We start from the raw sequence: 19,623 nt of genomic DNA on the forward strand, positions 1-19,623 counted from the left end.
GCTGTGCAGTGAAGGTTTACTTTTGAGCAATAGCACAACCATTTACAGGCTTCCTTGCAGAAACAATAAATGAGCTCATAGCATCTTTGCTGGACTTGTGGATGTGTCGGCCACAAAGGCTTGCATTGACTATTCCGATCCCATCCCCATTCAGTGCGAATTGGAAGCTCTGGAAGTGTTAAGTGTACTTGACCCAAAACATGGCTACCTTGATACGATGCGCGGAGGATATATTGCTTGAGAACTGCAGATGTTGGGGGAATATTATCTAAACTAAAAGAACGTACACGAAATAGCTGACGTCTTGCCTAATCCACAGAATTGATGATCTTTCAAGGCGTAGACACAGCCAAACACGACTGATACTCGACAAGACTCCCCAGCTTGTCCCAGTACTCGTTCATTACAATAAAAACATTTTCTGTCAGCTCGCTCTGTCGGTTTACTTAAGCCAAAACCAGGCTCATATTATCGAGCTCTGCAATGACAGAAACCACTGTCACCCAGTTTTGTCCAACGTATTAACGGGTTGGCCTATTTCACGCAAGCACTGGTGGTTCAGTGGTAGAATTCTCGCCTGCCACGCGGGAGGCCTGGGTTCGGTTCCCGGCCAGTGCACACCAACGTCTTCTTCCTTCCCATTCGATTCCCTTCAACCTCTCCTAACCTTCACTTTCCAAAGCGGTAAAGTTCCCCTTCCAGATATCAATCCTCCTTCTAACACACAATCGTATCTCTTTCTTGTTCTTGTTTTTCTCTTACTGTAAAATTACGGTGTTAAACGAAAGGGGTTCAGGTATTATCCAATTATTTTACTCACTAAACTGAAGCGATTTGTAATCGCGTAAACGCTTAAACCTGACCTAGGATAAAAACTTTCAAATGATTCTCACATTCTTCAAAAGCATCTGTGGTTTTTGGATGACAAAAAATTTGAAATTCAAAATCGCTTCTTTATGTTTCTGGTCTCAAAAGATTGCAACAACGGCACGCATGCCCGCTGGAACTCCACTCCTTTTTTCTTTGAAAGAGCTCTTGTAAATTGTTGAATATATAGATTTCAGAAAAATCCTGCACTTGTAACTAGTTTCATTCCCGTCAAGAATTATGTGTCTGTTATTTTTTTCTCCCTACGGACGACCTTTCCTTTTGTTTCTACAACTAAATTAGAGAGCGTTTGGTTTTAGAGCGGTTTTCAATTGAGTGTCCAAAGTAATTAGCGAATTTTACCTTACTTTACTCAGTGATTGGTTAAAAGTTCCCGCGCCACTTTTTTAACCAATTAGAAGTGAAACCAAAACCACACAAAGCTCGCGCGTGCACATATTCCCGCGCTTTGTGTCGGCTACGTGTAATTACTTCCAGTTTTGATTGGTTTACTGGATTTCTCCGTCCTTTTTGATTGGCCAAAGTAATTACTTTGCATTTGCTTTTACGACAATCATTTAAAAACCGCTCTAACAAGATATATCATTGGAAAATTTGAGAGATATTTTAAGATTTATCTCACATCAGTTTTACGTTATTAGCCTTTTTAAATCATGAATTCCGATCGCCAAACGAGAACGTAAAGTTTATCCATTTATTTTACTTTAGCAGAGATAAGATGGTTGGACTAGCGTCAGAAATCGGTGTTTCGTCGTCAACCGGGGGCATAGCTCAGTGATAGAGCATTCGACTGCAGATCGAGAGGTCACCGGTTCAAATCCGGTTGTCCCCTTTTAATGACAGTCTTGGTTGAATGTTGTTTTCTCGTCCTTAAGGTCTACCCTGCTATTTAAGACGTTCAAGCTACAACTGGTTTTCTAATGACAGAAATCTTGTCTCTCACGCTGGTCAGTCGGTTTGGATTCTCGGCCACACCGTATTTCTCTTCCTACTGTATTATTCTGTAGTAAGGCCTCAGCAGGTCTTGGTTTGTTAAAATCAGTTGAATTTCCATTTTTGAACAAATATGTACAGGAACTTAACGAAACGGACATTCAGTCGTGACAATGGGGAAGATATCTGTTTACAAACATTGCTTTTGTTATTCAGATGTGCTAACCACAGGAGCAAAAGATCCTTTTCTTTCGACAGCCAATCAGGCCTTGGTTGGCACATTAATAACAATTGGTGACGTCAACGATATCTTCCCTATACCTTAAGCACTTTCCAGGATCCTTTGTACTTGGCTCAATATTCCTACATTACGATAAAAACATTTTCTGTCAGCTCTAACAGCTCCGTTAGGACACTTATCGAGCTCTGCAATAAAAGAAACTACCGTCAGCCAGTTTTGTGCATTGTATTAACGGGTTACTATTTGTTTCATGCCAGCACTGGTGGTTCAGTGGTAGAATTCTCGCCTGCCACGCGGGAGGCCCGGGTTCGGTTCCCGGCCAGTGCATATAAATTCTTGTTCTTTACCATTCAATTCCATCCAACCTTACCTCTTCTGGCCTTCAATTTCCAAAGCAGTAAAGTTCCCCTTCCAGATATCAATCGTGTCTCTTTCTTGTTCGTGTTTTTCTCTTACTGTCAAATTACTGTGTTAAGCGAAAAGGGACCAGATATTATCCAATCCTTTTACTCACTAAACTGAAGCGATTTGTAATCGCGTAAAAGTTTAAACCTGACCTAAGATAAAAACTTTCAAATGATTCTCACATTGTTCCAAAGCATCTGTGGTTTTTGGACGACAAACAATTTGAAATTCAAAATCGCTTTTTTATTTTTCTGGTCTGGAACTCCACTCCGTGATTTTTTTTTGTTTTGTTTTGTTTTTTTTTTAAATGTTGGGCATAAAGAATTCAGAAAAATCATGCCCTTGTAACTAGTTTCATTCCCGTCAAGAATTATGTGTCTATTATTTTTTTCTTCCTACGGACGACCTTTCCGTTTGCTTGTACAACTAAATTAGACAGCGTTTAGTGTTAGAGCGGTTTTCAATTGAGTGTCGAAAGTAATTAGCGAATTTTGCATTACTTTACTCAGTGATTGGTTCAAAGTTCTCGCGACACTTTTTTAACCAATCAAAAGTGAAACCAAAACCACACAATGCTCGCGCGTGCACATATTTCCGCGCTTTGTGTCGGCTACGTGTAATTACTTCGAGTTTTGATTGGTTTACTGGATTGTCTCCGTCCTTTTTGATTGGCTTAAGTAATTACTTTGGATTTGCTTTTACGACAATCGTTTAAAAACCGCTCTAACAAGATATATCATTGGAAAATTTGAGAGATATTTTAAGATTTGTCTCACATCAGTTTTACGTTATTAGCCTTTTTAAATCATGAATTCCGATCGCCAAACGAGAACGTAAAGTTTATCCATATATTTTACTTTAGCAGAGATAAGATGGTTGGACTAACGTCAGAAATCGGTGTTTGTCGTCAACCGGGAGCATAGCTCAGTGGTAGAGCATTCGACTGCAGATCGAGAGGTCACCGGTTTAAATCTGGTTGTCCCCTCTTAATAACAGTCTTGGTTGAATGTTGTTTTCTCGTCTTTAAAGTCTACCCTGCTATTTAAGACGTTCGAGCTACAACTGGTTGTCTAATGGCAGAAATCTTGTCCCTCACGCTGGTCAGTCGGTTTGGATTCTCGGCCACACCGTACTACTGTTCCTACTGTATTATTCTGTAGTAAGGCCTCAGCAGGTCTTGGTTTGTTAAAATCAGTTAAGCTCTTGCTCTTAGGCCATCGTAGCTTGATTAAGAAAATAACACAAACAGCGGTGATAAACATTGTATTCCAACGCATTTTTATAAAACTTGACGTTTCGTATGCTAGTCAACACACATTTTCAAAAGTGACCGTTACAATTTTTTACAATGGAACCTAGGTTCCAGACCCCTATTGTTTACGATATATATATAGTTTTTTGAAAATGTGTGTTGACTAGCATACGAAACGTCAAGTTTTATAAAAATGCGTTGGAATACAATGTTTATCACCGCTGTTTTGTGTTATTTTCTTAATAAAAATCAGTTAAATTGCCATTTCTGAACAAATATGTACAGTAACTTATCGAAACGGACATTCAGTCGTGACAGTGGGGAAGATATCTGTTTACAAACATTGTTTTTGTTATTCAGATGTGCTAACCACAGGAACAAAAGATCCTTTTGTTTCGACAGCCAATCAGGCTTTGTTTGGCACATTAATAACAATTGGTGACGTCAACGATATCTTCCCTATACCTTAAGCACTTTCCAGGATCATTTGTACTTGGCTCAGTATTTCTTCATTACGATAATGCAAAAATATCTGCGGTACGCAGTTTAGCAGATATTTGTTTTCTGCACGATCTTATACGGTTAATTAGGTGCATTATGGTGTCTGTTTGTGTCCTGGTATTTAAGCGGTGTTAAGTATTTTGCATATGGTTATATAAGTGTCTTGTTCATTCGTATTCATCCTTCGGGTCTGTGTACGCCTACTACCCACAGTTTCGTTTTTGCTTTCGCTATGCCCAAGGAGCAGCAGCAAAGGTCTTCGGTTTCGACCGTTACTGTTAACGACGATTCAGGCTTTGCTATAAGCCCTTCTATGAATGATTTAATCCAGTCTTTCGTTGCCGAGTCTATCGGTGCTTTAGCTGATAACCTTTCGCAGATTATCGACGATCGTCTGTTCGGTTTCGCCAGGCGGTTTTTGGAGGAAAATGTTTCCACTGTCGAGCAAGCCATTAAAAGGGTGCGTCGAGAAAGTTACACCTGTAAGAGAAAGGGGAATCAACGGTAGCTGGACCATGCCGTTCAAGTGCTGGACAGGTTTGACGAAGCATCCGTCGCTTTGAAAGGAAAATCCTAAGACAAGGTCAAGGACGCTTTGAACGCAGGATCCTTGTCTTCAGCAAGCGGTCAGCCTAATCGAAGGGCTTTTAGCTCTTCGCAGCGCTTGGGGCCTTGTTTTAAGATAAGTAGTTTTCTTTACTCTTCACGTTAGACTTGCTTTGTTTTTACCTTCGGATTTATGGCGTTACTCACAGGCCATATCCAATATTCTCCAGGATTTGTTGTCTTTTTCGTTTCTTGTTTTTCTATTAACTTCTGGTAAGTGCAGAATGCAAAAATATCTGCGGTACGCAATTTAGCAGATATTTGTTTTCTGCACGATCTTATAGGGTTAATTAGGTGCATTATGGTGTCTGTTTGTGTCCTGGTATTTAAGCGGTGTTAAGTATTTTGCATATGGTTATATAAGTGTCTTGTTCATTCGTATTCATCCTTCGGGTCTGTGTACGCCTACTACCCACATTTTCCTTTTTGCTTAATTTATTGTTTGGCCCTTGCCAGCTATCAGTTTGATTATAATATTTTTTGTTTTGATTTCCTATAGTGCGCGGAGTTCGGCCCCCTTAGTGTTTTTTGTTTAAAGTCGTCCGATTTTTCAGAGACCAACCCGCGCGGTGCCCGACTAGGTGCAGGAGAGGACTTTCACTCTTCACTGAGTGTGATTTTGCTGTCCATCGGTCTTTCGGATGATTTTTGTTTCGGCAATGTTTGTTCCGGAGTTAAAGGCCGTTTAAATTCCTCCGTTAACGTTAGCTTTTGAGCGTCCACCTCAGTAGACGCTCCTCAGTTTACTCTCAATACCTTTTCCTATGGCTATCGACTTCCTTTTGTCAGTTATCCAGCCCTGTGTTTTTAAGCTATATTCGTCGGCTCTTAGGCATCCCGACTTTGTTCTTCGTGCTATTTCTGAGCTTTTGGACAATGGCTGTATCGTGGAGCATAGTAGTCTCCTTTTTGAGTTAACCCTTTGACGGTTGCGGAGGACAAGAAACTTCGCTAGGTGATCGATCTTAGGTACGTTTATTGCCGTCTCGTTCGTTTTATTTTGAGTACGAGGACCTTCGCTCGCTCTCGCAGATTCGTCAGGAAGGGCATTGGTTCTTTACCTGGGACCTCAAATCTGGATACCACCATGTTGATATTTTTCCGGAACACCAGAAGTATCTAGGTTTTGCTTGGCCCTTAAGCGGCGGACTTAAGTATTCCACTTTCACGGTTTTACCCTTCGGTCTCAGCAGTGCGTGTTTTTGTTTCGCCATTGTTGCGTCCATTAGTTAATCGCTGACGATCTATGGGGCATAAATCTTTTGTTTATCTCGACGACGGCAGTCAGCCCGATAGGACATCAGACGTCGCAGCAGCTTTTGCTCAGCGAAAGGATCTTGACTCTTCCGGTCTCCTTGTTGACGAGGGGAAGTCGTGCTGGGTTCCGATGCAAGTGGGCGAGTGGCTAGGTTTTGTCATCGACGCCTTTTCTATGACGTTTCGGATTCCTGAGAAGAAAGTTTGCAAGCTTTAGCTTTCGCCATTCAAATCAATTCATCGTCCTACCGTGAATTAGCCAGGATCGCCGGTTCCATTATTTCGGTTTCCTTGGCGGTTGGGCCTATATCCCGTCTTCTGACTAGGCTATAGCTATATAGTCTAGGTCGGTTGGCGTTCACACTTTTCGCTTCCCTCCCGCTCTGCTAGAGGAATTGAAGTCTTGGTTTAATTACACTGAATCGTTTAGTGTTTACTCCATTCGGCCTCCCCGTGATTCGTCCACTGTTGTTTTTTCCGACGCGAGCGACGTAGCCTTCGGAGGTTATCCGCCTTCCTCGACGGCTCTGTGGCCAGCGGTCGACGATCGACGATTTGGGTCAAAGTTCTACTTTTCGCGAAGTGAAGCCATTTATTATGTTTTGCTTTGTTTTGTTGAGCACCCATAGCCCAAGAAGGTAAAAATTTTTAATCACAATCTTAGTGCCGCCAGAATAGTTTCTGCTGGTAGCTCTAAGGTCCATCTTCTCTGGCTCTGAGCATCTTTTGTTTTGTTTTTCTCATGGTATTGCCTTGGTAGAGCAGTGGATTCCCAGGTCGCTCGACAGGGCCGATCATTTAAGCCAGCTCGTTGACAAGGATGATCGACGGGTTAATCAACCGTGTTTCGACTGGTTGATACCAAATGGGGTCCCCAAGCGATCGACCGTTTTGCCTCCTATTATAACTCTCTGCTTCCGCGTTTCAACTCCAAGTTTGCTTCTCCTGGTTGCACCGGTGTTGATGCTTTGGTCCAGGATTGGAGTGGAGAGATTAACAGTGTTTGCCCTCCGGTGGGTCTCGTCGTGAACGCCGTTCGAGTTCTCACGGCTTGTTCCGGTCGTGGGACTTTGATTATTCCAGAATGGCCGTCGGCCTCCTTTTGGCCTCTTTTATTGTGATGGACCTTCACGGTTTCAGTCATTCGTCAGGGAGGTTTTTGTGCTTCCCGCCAAACACGATCTCATTTTGAAAGGCCGAGGTCAGATGCAGATCTATAAGTCTCACCCTTCCGTTTTTCGCAGTTGCCCAAAATTCAGAATGTTAGCTGCTTTGCGTGTGGATATTGGGTGAGTTTTTGGTGGTGTTACGGATAGTGTTTCGAGCCTGATTTGGCGTATTTTGGGCCTGAGTTGGCATACTTTGAGCCTGAATTGGCATATTTTGAGCCTGATTTGGCACATTTTGATCCTGTTTTGTCGTGCTTCGAGTTTATTTGGTCTCGTCGCGGTTTGTGCCTGTATCGCTATTTTTGGTCATTGGCGCACTAGTTGTTTGATTTTCGTAATATTTTTTCTTTTCTTTCAGATGTCCTGAGTTCCGGGATTTGGCTTGAAGCGGCCTCATTGACCAATTCTTCGTTGAGTGACACGATTCCAGGCCTCATTGATCTGCAATTGGGTGCTAAGGCTCCGTCCATGGTGCTGAAGTTCAAATCTGGCTGGCTGCGGTAGCGCAAGTGGGCTTTGTCGAAGATTGTTGTCTTCGTTAATCCAGGAAAACCTTTGCATATTGCATTATTTATTTGTGAATTAGCTGAACGTTCCGTCTGAGAATAACACTGGTGTATCTTCTATAGAATCTGCCGTTTATGCTATTAGGCGGGGCCACGTAATGGCTGGTATCGAGGCTCGTCCTGTTAGCCATCCCTCTGAGTAAGGTTTACTTTAGAAGGTGCCAAAAGAATGCTTGCGTGCCCACTTCAGCCTAAGGAGCCGCTGTCGGTAACACTGTACAGGCGATTGCTGCGCATTTTGCCGCTAGCTCTTCGCTTTCCGATCTTCGTTTTTGTTTACCCTTTTTAGTTGGTTTTGCTGGCTTTTGTCGCGTTGACGAGATTGAGAATATAGCACTTTCGTGATGTCTCTATATTTTGTGTTTGTAAGTCAGTTTACGTGCCTCAGCGCGAAAACGACCGGCATAGATCCGGCTTGTGGGAAACTATCTGGTAATTTGTTAGATGTCCATGCTATTTGGAGGTGCAAATCCGCTGATTTGGCGTATTTTGGGCTTGAATTGTTATGTTTTGAGCCTGATTTGGCACATTTTGAGCCTAATTTGGCATATTTTGGGCCTGAATTGGCATATTTTGAGCCTGAGTTAGCATAGTTAGAGCCTTATTTGGCGTGCTTCGAGTTTATTTGGTCTTTGGCGCAGTAGTTGTTTGATTTTCACGCTATCTTTTCTTTTCTTTCAGATATCCTAAGTTCCCGGATTTGGCTTGAAACGGCCTTATTGACCGATTCTTTGTTGAGTGTCATGAAAAACGATCAGCACAGGGAAGGCCACACTGCTGTTCTCGCTAGATCTGGCAAGGTTACTTGTCCTGTGGCTGTGACCGAGCGGTTGGTTAAGCTTTTGCCGCAGTCTTCCTCTGCGCTCCATTAGTTCGTAAAATTATGAAAGCCAAGTCTAAGGAGCATTTTCATTCTACTTTGGGCGTTTCTATGACCACTTTAAGGGTGATATTTAAGTAGCATATTAAGCCACTTGTTAGGGAAGTTTCTAAGTACGGTACGCACAGTATGAAGTCTGGTGCGGCGTCCAATCCGGCTTGTAGGAAAATAGCTGATGTTTTGTTAGATATCCAAGCTGGTTGGAGGTGCGCATCTACTAATCAATTTAGTTGTTTCTGTTGTTTGTTTTGCATTGTCTTATTTTATATTTTCTAGTATTCACTGGCGATTTTTTATTCAGAATTAGATTTTCGCTTTTGCTGGCTTTGTAATTTTTTAAAGCATAAACAAGCAAATATTAACGTTAAAAGCCGACGTTTCGGCGTCATCGTGACACCATTCTCAAGGCAAATAGAATAAATAATGCGATATCGGTTTGATTTAAATAGTCTCTACAAATTAACATAACAACAAAGGATCACAAGTTCTTCAAGTGAATACCTTCGCGCGAATAGAGTCCGTTTGCACGTTTAGGGATGGTTTAAGTTTTCTTATGAAAAGCATCTCCTTAATTAGGCAATCAAACTTGTTAGTACATTTGGTAAGCACGTGAAATTGTTCTGAAAAACAAGGTGGTACGTTTGAATTATGGTCGCCAAACCATATCAAACCGATATCGCATTATTTATTCTATTTGCCTTGAGAATGGTGTCACGATGACGCCGAAACGTCGGCTTTTAACGTTAATATTTGCTTGTTTATGCTTTAAGAAATCGTTATTGATCAAGACCTTTGTAATTTTTGAGTAATTTATTTACAGTCCTGGCGGGGGACGTGAGTTGTGCCTGGCCCGTCCCAGATTTCCTGTACCCTTTTTTCCTACGAGGTTTTTTGGCGCAAGTTTTTTCTGGCCACCCTGGTACGCTTACACGTAGCTTTAGTTTATTTAACCTTGCTGTAGCTATGTTCCTTTTTAATTGGTCCCTCATTAAAGTGGGTTATGGCGTTACTCACAGGCCATATCCAATATTCTCCAGGATTTGTTGTCTTTTTCGTTTCTTGTTTTTCTATTAACTTCTGGTAAGTGCAGAAAAACATTTTCTGTCAGCTCTAACAGCTCCGATAGGACACTTATCGAACTCTGCAATGAAAGAAACTACCGTCAGCCAGTTTTGTCCATTGTATTAACGGGTTACCCTTAATTTCACGCAAGCACTGGTGGTTCAGTGGTAGAATTCTCGCCTGCCACGCGGGAGGCCCGGGTTCGATTCCCGGCCAGTGCATATAAATTCTTGTTCCTCCCCGTTCAATTCCCTCCAACGTTACCTTTCCTGGCCTTCAATTTCCAAAGCGGTAAAGTTCCCCTTCCAGATATCAATCGTGTCTTTCTCTTACTGTAAAATTACTGTGTTAAGCAAAAGGGGATCAGATATTATCCAATTCTTTTACTCACTAAACTGAAGCGATTTGTAATCGCGTAAAAGGTTAAACCTGACCTAAGATAAAAACTGTCAAATGATTCTCACATTCTTCAAAAGCATCTGTGGTTTTTGGACGACAAAAAATTTGAAATTCAAAATCGCTTCTTTATGTTTCTGGTCTCAAAAGATTCCAACAACGGCATGTATGCCCGCTGGAACTCCACTCTGTGTTTTTTTTTCTTAGAAAGAGTTCTTGTGAATTGTTGAATGTAAAGATTTCAGAAAAATCCTGCGCTTGTAACTAGTTTCATTCCCGTCAAGAATTATGTGTCTGTTATTTTTTTCTCCCTACGGACGACCTTTCCGTTTGTTTGTACAACTAAATTAGAGAGCGTTTGGTTTTAGAGCGGTTTTCAATTGAGTGTCGAAAGTAATTAGCGAATTTTGCCTTACTTTACTCAGTGATTGGTTCAAAGTTCTCGCGACACTTTTTTAACCAATCAGAAGTGAAACCAAAATTACACTTGGCTCTCGCTTGCACATATTCCCGCGCTTTGTGTCGGCTACGTGTAATTACTTAGAGTTTTGATTGGTTTACTGGATTGTCTCCGTCCTTTTTGATTGGCCAAAGTAATTACTTTGCATTTGCTTTTACGACAATCATTTGAAAAGCGCTCTAACAAGATACATCATTGGAAAATTTGAGAGATATTTTAAGATTTATCTCACATCAGTTTTACGTTATTAGCCTTTTTAAATCATGAATTCCGATCGCCAAACGAGAACGTAAAGTTTATCCATTTATTTTACTTTAGCAGAGATAAGATGGTTGGACTAACGTCAGAAATCCGTGTTTCGTCGTCAGCCGGGGGCATAGCTCAGTGGTAGAGCATTCGACTGCAGATCGAGAGGTCACCGGTTCAAATCCGGTCGTCCCCTTTTAATAACAGTCTTGGGTAAATGTTGTTTTCTCGTCCTTAAGGTCTACCCTGCTATTTGAGACGGTCAAGCTACAACTGGTTGTCTAATGGCAGAAATCTTGTCTCTCACGCTGGTCAGTCGGTTTGAATTCTCGGTCACACCGTATTTCTGTTCCTACTGTTTTTTTCTGTAATAAGGCCTCAGCAGGTCTTGGTTTGTTAAAATCAGTTGAATTTCCATTTCTGAACAAATATGTACAGGAAGTTAACGAAACGGACATTCAGTCGTGGCAATGGGGAAGATATCTGTTTACAAACATTGCTTTTGTTATTCAGTTGAGCTAACCACAGGAACAAAAGATCCTTTTCTTTCGACAGCCAATCAGGCTTTGGTTGGCACATTAATGACAATTGGTGACGTCAACGATATCTTCCCTATACCTTAAGCACTTTCCAGGATCCTTTGTGCTTGGCTCAGTATTCGTTCATTACTATAAAAACATTTTCTGTCAGCTCTAACAGCTCCGTTAGGACACTTATAGAGCTCTGCAATGAAAGAAAGTACAGTCAGCCAGGTTTGTCCATTGTATTAACGCAAGCACTGGTGGTTCAGTGGTAGAACTCTCGCCTGCCACGCGGGAGGCCCGGGTTCGATTCCCGGCCAGTGCACACCAACACAGCGGTAAACCATTTGCCTGTGCCTGAATTCTTGCATTTCCGGTTTGCACGTTGTTCAGATTAATTTTGTTGTTCGCCTTGCGGAGTTTCAGCTTGTTGTTGTAAATCAGCAGCAGCCACAGATAAAAGAAAAAAGGACTGACAACAAATACAAAAAAGGTCCTGGAAATGTTCGTTGGACCTTGTACGAGATGCTCCACGGTGGCCACCAGTTATGATTGAATTAGTTCTTGTTGTTGATTTATACCTATTTTTTTACAATTTGTTGCTTTGACTACTACAAAATTAAATTCGTAAAGTTTTTTAATGCTGACAGCGATGATCCTTAAGTCTATTCGTTGTTTATCGATTTTATTTAGCTTATAATACTACTGCTTAAGACGTTAATTCTCGATTTCAACTTGTAGAGCTGAGAGGATTACTTAAATCTCAAGCTACATGTAAAAGTCAAGCGCCTGCATGAAAATGAAAATGTTTGGTTTGGAAGTACATTTCAATTTTACTTTCAATAAATGTGTGGTTGACTAGGGCCCTTTTTGCGATATTTGGTGTGTTCCTTTGGGATGATCTGGATCAAGATCAATGATGCAAAATCACTCAGGTAATATGGCATCATCCTTTCCCAGAGTGGACTGCATCAGGTCCTTTGCAATACCATAATTCAAGTGATGTAGATATTTGATCATGACCCATACCAATTCCCAAAGGAACACACCCAGCAACTGACACTGTAAATAGTTTAGTCATCATAAATCCGTGTATTAATATCTAACTGTATCTGTTTCTGGTAAGAAAAAACACATTTTTGATTCAAACCTTATGTAAGATGTCCCTCAACCCTTCACATGTAATAATTATATGTAAAGGGTTGAGAGCATAAACATCTTATCTAAGGTTTTGAAGCAAAAATGTGTTTTTTTTTTAATCACAAACAGATACAGTTAGTTTATTGGATGTGTGAGCCATGATACTACTCCTTTAATAGTTTACAAAAGTGAGGGAGCAAATTTTAAAGTGAGGCGACAATTGCTGTTTAACAAAAATAAGTAGTTCCTCTACTTTATCAACACTGATTATGCCAACCATGGCACCAAGTTGACCGTGTAAGTGGCTGTCCATGACTACTATGTTGTTGTCAGTTTGTCCAACCAGGCTGATGGTCATGCCATTCATGATTACAACAGCAGCAAGATTGTCTTCTTTGGTGAGCCGTTCTAAATAAAATGCCAGAGAACTTTGAAATTTGAAATTTGGCAAGCAGTAAAGCAATGAATGTTCATGCATTTGAACCATTTCTTCCGTAAAGAGTAGACTGTGAAAATTGAGATGGAAAGAACGAGATAATAGAAGTTCCAAAGGACATGTTGAAAATGGGAGAATGGTTAAGAGGGGTGGTGGCATTGCGAGGAGAATTAGATGAGTGATGTTAATTAAATTAAATTAATAGTTTATTGAAAACACATTTTCGCATGAATTACAATGTGTATTTACAATTTAAAAATTATACGAAATTTAAAAATTACATAAAATGTAGATTCTAAATATTATTATTAAAAGAAATAATTGCACTAGGAAAAAAGCTTCTTTTAAGCCGCTCCGTTCGACAGTTATGTAGGGTTCTGTGAGTATTATTCCTCATCGTACGTCCATGCGCGCTCACCCTCGTCATTGTCAGGTGCTTTGAGAGAGGGGCCCTTCCCGTCAATTTCCTTTAAAGTTCTAATGCAAAGATCATTGGGTCCAACCTTGGGCATTCAGCAAGTTCACATGCCCTGTTATAGGTTTGTTTGGGAAAGCTAATACCAAAAGCTCGTTTCTGGACTCTTTCGAGCTGTTCATACAGATAGGAAGGAAGAGCATAATGCCAGACTACGCAGCTATATTCCAAAATAGAGCGTATCAAAGACACATGAATTGAGACAAGGTCAGCTGCTGGGACACCACCCAGACGTAAAACACGTAGGATATGTAAGCGTTTCGATGCCTTAGCAACTACTGATGCGATATGTTCGTTCCACTTTAAGTCATTCTTAATAATAAGCCCCAGGACCTTATGCGAGGTTACCACTTCTAACGGTTGATCATCGGTTGTTAAGGGGGATAACTGAGGTTTTTCCTTGAACAAACGCAAAAGCAACTCTTTGCATTTCTTAGCGTTAAGACGCATCCAGTTGTCAGAGGCCCAGCTGTTTATATAGTCAAGTGTAGACTGGGAAGATGATAAGCTACCCTTTCTAAGGTTCTCTGACAACGAGACATCATCTACGTACTTCCACATTCCGAAATTAGGTGACATGGCCCTCCCCAAATCATTGACCATTATGAGGAACGAAATCGGGCCAACTTTGGTCCCTTGGGGGACCCCTGCTCTGACAGGGAGCCATTCCGAAAATGTCTGATTTAACTTAACGCGTTCTTTTCTATCACATAGAAAGTTAATGATCCAAGGGATCAGACAAAGTCTAACGTTAAGGTTAATAAGCGTTTGGACAAGGATGTTATAACCAATACGGTCAAAAGCTTTTGAAAAGTCCAAAAAGCAGACTCGGAGATGTTCATCATTAGGACTGTCTAGCTGTAAAAGCCAATTATGGACCATATCTAACAGACAGTAAAATGTGGATGTTCCTTTCAAGTAGATGTTGTCCTTGTGCTGAGGATTGTTGCTGTGTTTGAGTAGGCTGTTGTAGTTGTTGTGGCTGTGGAACTACAAATGAGTCTAGGGTTTGTCTAGGGTTTGGTCAATTTTCATTTGCCATGCTTCTGTTTGGTAGTAGGTTGATGTTTTGTCATTGTGACCACTGGTTGGCAGCTCATCCTCATCATCAGATTTCGTAGTAGCATCTGTTGTTGTTGATTTTCCTGGTGATTGCTTAGTTGGTTCCAATAATGATTCATTAAAAGAATTAGACAGCCTTTTCATTTCATCGAGGAGAGGTTTTCAACAGATAGGACAGTGATCATGGGCCATTTGCATGCAAGATGGGTGGAATGTGTGAAAACAGGATAGACGGGTTGCTTTCTCAGATGCACTTGCAGAACAGTCATTGAAGTCACAGAGTTTTGATGCTTCTGGTAAAGTGTTTAAGCTATCATTGTTTGTCTCTGAAAAGAATATGCCAAAGGTAGTGCCTTACTGGTGATAACAGCGATGGATGTTTCTAGATGATACTTCCGTTCCCCACCAGGTTTCCCTCTTGCATTTGTTTTAGGCGGAACCTAAAAGATTAAGACTAATAGTTTTTTTAACATTAAAATTTAAGAGTATAGTAAAGTGGCAAGTGGCATAAAGTGCTTCCGTGTTTTGCAGTCTTTAAAGTTATTATTTTTTCTTAAATTTGTTTGGCAATTAATTTTTCGAAATAATATTTCCCAGCTTCCGCAACATCGTTTTTTCTTTCCAAAATATACCAATTTTAGACTGAACCGCCTGAGGTAGCATTTTGCTACTTGCACGCCAACAATGAATTTTAGTGAAGCAATTGACCCCACTGGACTGTATTCAAGAAGAGTAAAATAAAAATGTGACGTACTTTAAATGCAAATAACACTCCCCAAATACTACGAGATAATTTTATAAGTACCTTTTGAAGTTTGTCATCTGAAGTTTGTTTATTTCCATCCTAGTGGAGAACCATACATGCTTAAGACTTGGGATCATTTAACATGAAATATAATCAACTATTTTTAAAGTAAAATAATTTTTTTTGGTATTATGTCTATTTCGCAGCAAATATTACAAAGTTTAATACAAACAACTTTTCTATTGTTCCAACAAAAATCTTTGAAAGAGTATGCTTTCCTTTCCCTCGATTTCATTTAATTTGCTGGTAAAGAGATTCCGCAAATCCTAGCAGCAATCCAAGGCAGTGCGAACCTTCGTGTCAATTATAATTAACCGATGAGTAATTAACTGACCTGTTCAGTAGTTCGTAAAACAGGCGGCTTGTAGTCAGGATGCGAGGTAAACATTGTTTCGTTGTCCACTCCAGTACAGCATTTGTACCACCACTTTGTACCTGGCTTGTACCCATGACATGTTGCTCTTATGGTCTCCAGGACAACCAAAGGTCTCGCAGGAATTCGCTGTTTCCTGAGGCCTCGCGAATGGTTTTCTCTAGGAACCGAGCACCTGTTGTTGCTCCTCCGTATTTCATCCCAATGGACACGGCACATTTATGCCTGCTTTTGTTGGCTTACCCACATTTTTCTGCAAAGAAACTGCACAACCAAGCCAACGCAACAAGGAGAACGCGAACGCGCCCGAAATTCTCTCATATTTCGTTGGTGGTGCAAACACCAAACCCCTTGGTGCAAGCACTTGAAACATAAATAAAAAATAAACTTTTCAACGAGCCAAACCTTTCTCCCACTTTCTTATGCTAACTCTTACTTTTTGTTTTCAAACCTCGCAGTACATTGGATCGTTTACATTGGATTTTACTGCGTAACCGGAAATGCGTAATTGACCGGAAGCTCAAATTTGCACTCATGCGCAGTGCGTTTTACCGCGGTGACTCCCGGACAGGCCCTTATATACCCAATAATGTTCATAGTTCAGAAACTTCCGGGTCATTATCACGACCCAGGTCAACGTGTCAAATTGACTTATTAATTTGAGAGCTTCACCAATTCCTCTCCCACTTTCGCATGATTAGTACATTAAAACCACAATCGTGTCATACCTACGTGTCATACCTAACCTCCCGTTGTTGTTCAATTTAAAAAGCTTGAAGCAAGCATAGGATGCTCACATCTAGGTCGAGTTGTCTTCTAAACCATAGAGCTGCATAACACGAAACTCTCTTACTCATAAAATCAAACGTTGACAAGTGGTCTTGTGACATTTCCATAGCTGGTCGATCGTGTAACTCTAGCACCTAATTCTAAGATTTCTTCCGACTTGATGCTCCATTGACTAATACATTTGATTACAGAAGACAAGGTGTCGAGGCAAAAACAGACAATGGAAATGAGAAGCTCAAGATATAGCGGTGGCAAACATTTAAGTGCAAATGGCATAAATATCACCTACCCAGCATGGTTCCGGAAAACGAGGAATATAGCGCCCACTTCCTTGCGGGAGGAACCCGAATCGACACCCTGATTCTTTACAGACAGGCTGTTTGTATTGTTATCAAGTTTAATCACGTCATGTCTACGAGTCTTTCGTTGGAATGAAGAGCATTTTATCCGCTGTAAACTTCTAAACAAGATCTCTATTCATTCAAAGATGGGAGATGGGAACTCCTGTTCCCCTGGAGAGTGTGAAATCACTGGAACATTCATGGCAAGTGAGGGAAAAAAAAACTTACGGTAGAATGAGCTCCACCTGCTAATTTCTCAGGAAACGTGGATTCTCCCATTTTTTAAAGCTGTTAGTGTTAACCCGAAAAACGCCCGTAATCCACTCTACAGATGAATAAAACTCGCTTTCAAGGCAAAGACCTCACACATAGACTCGCCTTCACAAAGGTGACGAAGTGATCTTCCGATTGGCCCCTTAGTCATGGCCAACTTTCACTTGTCCGCCTACAGCTGGCCTATGCCAATCAAAACTAAGCGTCCCTGGGTGGGCTTGAACCACCAACCTTTCGGTTAACAGCCGAACGCGCTAACCGATTGCGCCACAGAGACAGGTCTGACCACTGGGCCGAGGAAATTCAAGTCCTGCCTAAGACAAAATGCATTTTTAAGGAACCTATACCTGAAGCCAAACGGCCATAACTCGAGGATTCTCATTTTGAACTCTGCTACACCTTGTTTATTCCAGCCCAACTACCTGCAGTCCTGCAATCTCCATTTGAAGAAATACACTTTCCTTCGGTTCGTCTAGGTCTAACCATCGGTACCTGTTAAACGCCAATTGCCTCAAAAAAGCTACTTCACTCACGTGGTGATTAACAAATGACACCATTCAGACAAAGCACACAACATTACGACCAGTGGAATGGTTTCCTTTCAACTCCCGCTCTAATAATCTGCAACACAAAGTGCGTGACGGAAGCTTTCCATGTAAAGGCCTGTTGGTCTAGTGGCATGATTCTCGCTTCGGGGGTGCGAGAGGTTCCGGGTTCGACTCCCGGACAGGCCCTAGTTATATACCCAACAATGTTCATACATCAACAACTTGCTGTCATTATCACGCCCCAACATACGGCACAATCTTCTTTCGCCGTCTGAGATCAACGTATCAAATTTATTTATTAATTTGGCCAATTCTTCTCACCCTTCCGCATGATAAGTTCATTAAAGCCACAAACGTGTCACACCTGACCTCCCGTTGTTGTTCAAGATAAAAAACTTCAAGCAAGCAAAGGATTCTCACATCTTGGTCAAGTTGCCTTCTAAACGATACAGCTGGATGACACGAAACTCTCTTAATCATAAAAATCGAACGTTGACAAGTGGCCTTGTGACATTTCCATAGCTGGTCGATCGTGTCATTCTTGTGCCTAATGCTGAGCTTTCTTCCGACTTGATGCTCTCTTGAATAATACATGTGATTACAGAAGACGAGGCGTCGAGGCAAAAACAGACGATGGAAATGAGAAGCTCAAGACATCGCGGTGGCAAACATTTAAGTGCAAATCGCATAAATATCACTTAAACCGCATGGTTCCGGGAAACGGGAAATATAGCGCCCACTTCGCATGCGGAAGATACCGGGATCGACACCCGGATTCTCCACAGACAGGCTGTTGTATTGATACCAAGTTTAATCATGTCATGTCTGCGAGTCTTTCGTTGGAATGAAGAGCATTTTATCCGCTGTAAACTTCTAAACAAGATCTCTATTCGTTCAAAGATGGGAGATGGGAACTCCTGTTTCCCTGGAGAGTGTGAAATCACTGGAACATTCATGGCAAGTGAGAGAAATAAAGGCTTACGGCGGAATGAGCTCCACCTGCTAATTTTTCAGGACACGTGGATTCCTCCATTTTTTAAAGCTATTAGTGTTGACCCGAAAAACGCCCGTAATCCACTCTACAGATGAATAAAAATCGCTTTCAAGGCAAAGACCTCACACATAGACTCGCTTTGACGAAGGTGACGAAGTGATCTTCCGATTAGCCCCTTAGTCATGGCCAACTTTGACTTGTTTGCCCACAGCTGGCCTATGCCAATCAAAACTAAGCGTCCCTGGGTGGGCTTGAACCACCAACCTTTCGGTTAACAGCCGAGCGCGCTAACCGATTGCGCCACAGAGACAGGTCTGACCACTTGGCCGAGGAAAGATTCGGCAGAGTTCCACTCTTCAAGTACTGCCTGAAACAAAATGCATTTTTAAGGAACCTGCACCTGAAGCCAAACGGCCATAACTCGAGGATTCTCATTTTGAACTCTGCTACACCTTGTTAATTCCTGCCCTAATACCTGCAGTCCTGCAATCTCCTTTTGAAAAAATACACTTTCCTTCGGTTCGTCTGCGTCTGACCATCGGTACCTGTTAAACGCCAATTACCTCAACACAGCTAGTTCACTCACGTGGTGATTAACAAATGACACCATTCAGACAAAGCACACAACATTACGACCAGTGGAATAGTTTCCTTTCAACTCCCGCTCTAGTAATTTCCAATACAAAGTCCGTGACGGAAGCCTTCCATGTAAAGGCCTGTTGGTCTAGTGGCATAATTCTCGCTTCGGGTGCGAGAGGTCCCGGGTTCGACTCCCGGACAGGCCCTAGTTATATACCCAACAATGTTAATACATCAACAACTTGCGGTCATTATCACGCCCCATCATACGGCACACTCTTCTTTCGCCATCTGAGATCAACGTATCAAATTTATTTATTAATTTGGCCAATTCTTCTTACCCTTCCGCATGATTAGTTCATTAAAGCCACAAACGTGTCACACCTGACCTCCCGTTGATGTTCAAGATAAAAAACTTGAAGTAA

The 19,623-nt window shown here is 41.5% G+C and overlaps 11 non-coding genes across 11 annotated transcripts; 9 read left to right on the forward strand and 2 right to left on the reverse strand.

Annotated features, from left to right (window-relative positions):
* Positions 1 to 547: 547 nt before the first annotated feature.
* Positions 548 to 618, forward strand: Trnag-gcc (transfer RNA glycine (anticodon GCC)). Its single transcript has one exon. It is a non-coding gene; the product is annotated as a tRNA-Gly (tRNA).
* A 1,030-nt stretch (positions 619 to 1,648) lies between these two features.
* Trnac-gca (transfer RNA cysteine (anticodon GCA)) lies at positions 1,649 to 1,720 on the forward strand. The gene has a single exon. It is a non-coding gene; the product is annotated as a tRNA-Cys (tRNA).
* A 598-nt stretch (positions 1,721 to 2,318) lies between these two features.
* On the forward strand, positions 2,319 to 2,389 carry Trnag-gcc (transfer RNA glycine (anticodon GCC)). Its single transcript has one exon. It is a non-coding gene; the product is annotated as a tRNA-Gly (tRNA).
* A 991-nt stretch (positions 2,390 to 3,380) lies between these two features.
* Trnac-gca (transfer RNA cysteine (anticodon GCA)) lies at positions 3,381 to 3,452 on the forward strand. Its single transcript has one exon. It is a non-coding gene; the product is annotated as a tRNA-Cys (tRNA).
* A 6,458-nt stretch (positions 3,453 to 9,910) lies between these two features.
* Positions 9,911 to 9,981, forward strand: Trnag-gcc (transfer RNA glycine (anticodon GCC)). Its single transcript has one exon. It is a non-coding gene; the product is annotated as a tRNA-Gly (tRNA).
* A 1,005-nt stretch (positions 9,982 to 10,986) lies between these two features.
* Trnac-gca (transfer RNA cysteine (anticodon GCA)) lies at positions 10,987 to 11,058 on the forward strand. Its single transcript has one exon. It is a non-coding gene; the product is annotated as a tRNA-Cys (tRNA).
* Positions 11,059 to 11,637: 579 nt separating this feature from the next.
* Positions 11,638 to 11,708, forward strand: Trnag-gcc (transfer RNA glycine (anticodon GCC)). The gene has a single exon. It is a non-coding gene; the product is annotated as a tRNA-Gly (tRNA).
* A 5,572-nt stretch (positions 11,709 to 17,280) lies between these two features.
* On the reverse strand, positions 17,281 to 17,354 carry Trnan-guu (transfer RNA asparagine (anticodon GUU)). The gene has a single exon. It is a non-coding gene; the product is annotated as a tRNA-Asn (tRNA).
* A 383-nt stretch (positions 17,355 to 17,737) lies between these two features.
* On the forward strand, positions 17,738 to 17,811 carry Trnap-cgg (transfer RNA proline (anticodon CGG)). The gene has a single exon. It is a non-coding gene; the product is annotated as a tRNA-Pro (tRNA).
* A 1,044-nt stretch (positions 17,812 to 18,855) lies between these two features.
* Positions 18,856 to 18,929, reverse strand: Trnan-guu (transfer RNA asparagine (anticodon GUU)). The gene has a single exon. It is a non-coding gene; the product is annotated as a tRNA-Asn (tRNA).
* A 403-nt stretch (positions 18,930 to 19,332) lies between these two features.
* On the forward strand, positions 19,333 to 19,404 carry Trnap-cgg (transfer RNA proline (anticodon CGG)). Its single transcript has one exon. It is a non-coding gene; the product is annotated as a tRNA-Pro (tRNA).
* Positions 19,405 to 19,623: the final 219 nt, after the last annotated feature.

The sequence above is a fragment of the Montipora foliosa genome, chromosome 3 (assembly GCF_036669935.1).
Source record: "Montipora foliosa isolate CH-2021 chromosome 3, ASM3666993v2, whole genome shotgun sequence".
NCBI lineage: Eukaryota > Metazoa > Cnidaria > Anthozoa > Scleractinia > Acroporidae > Montipora > Montipora foliosa.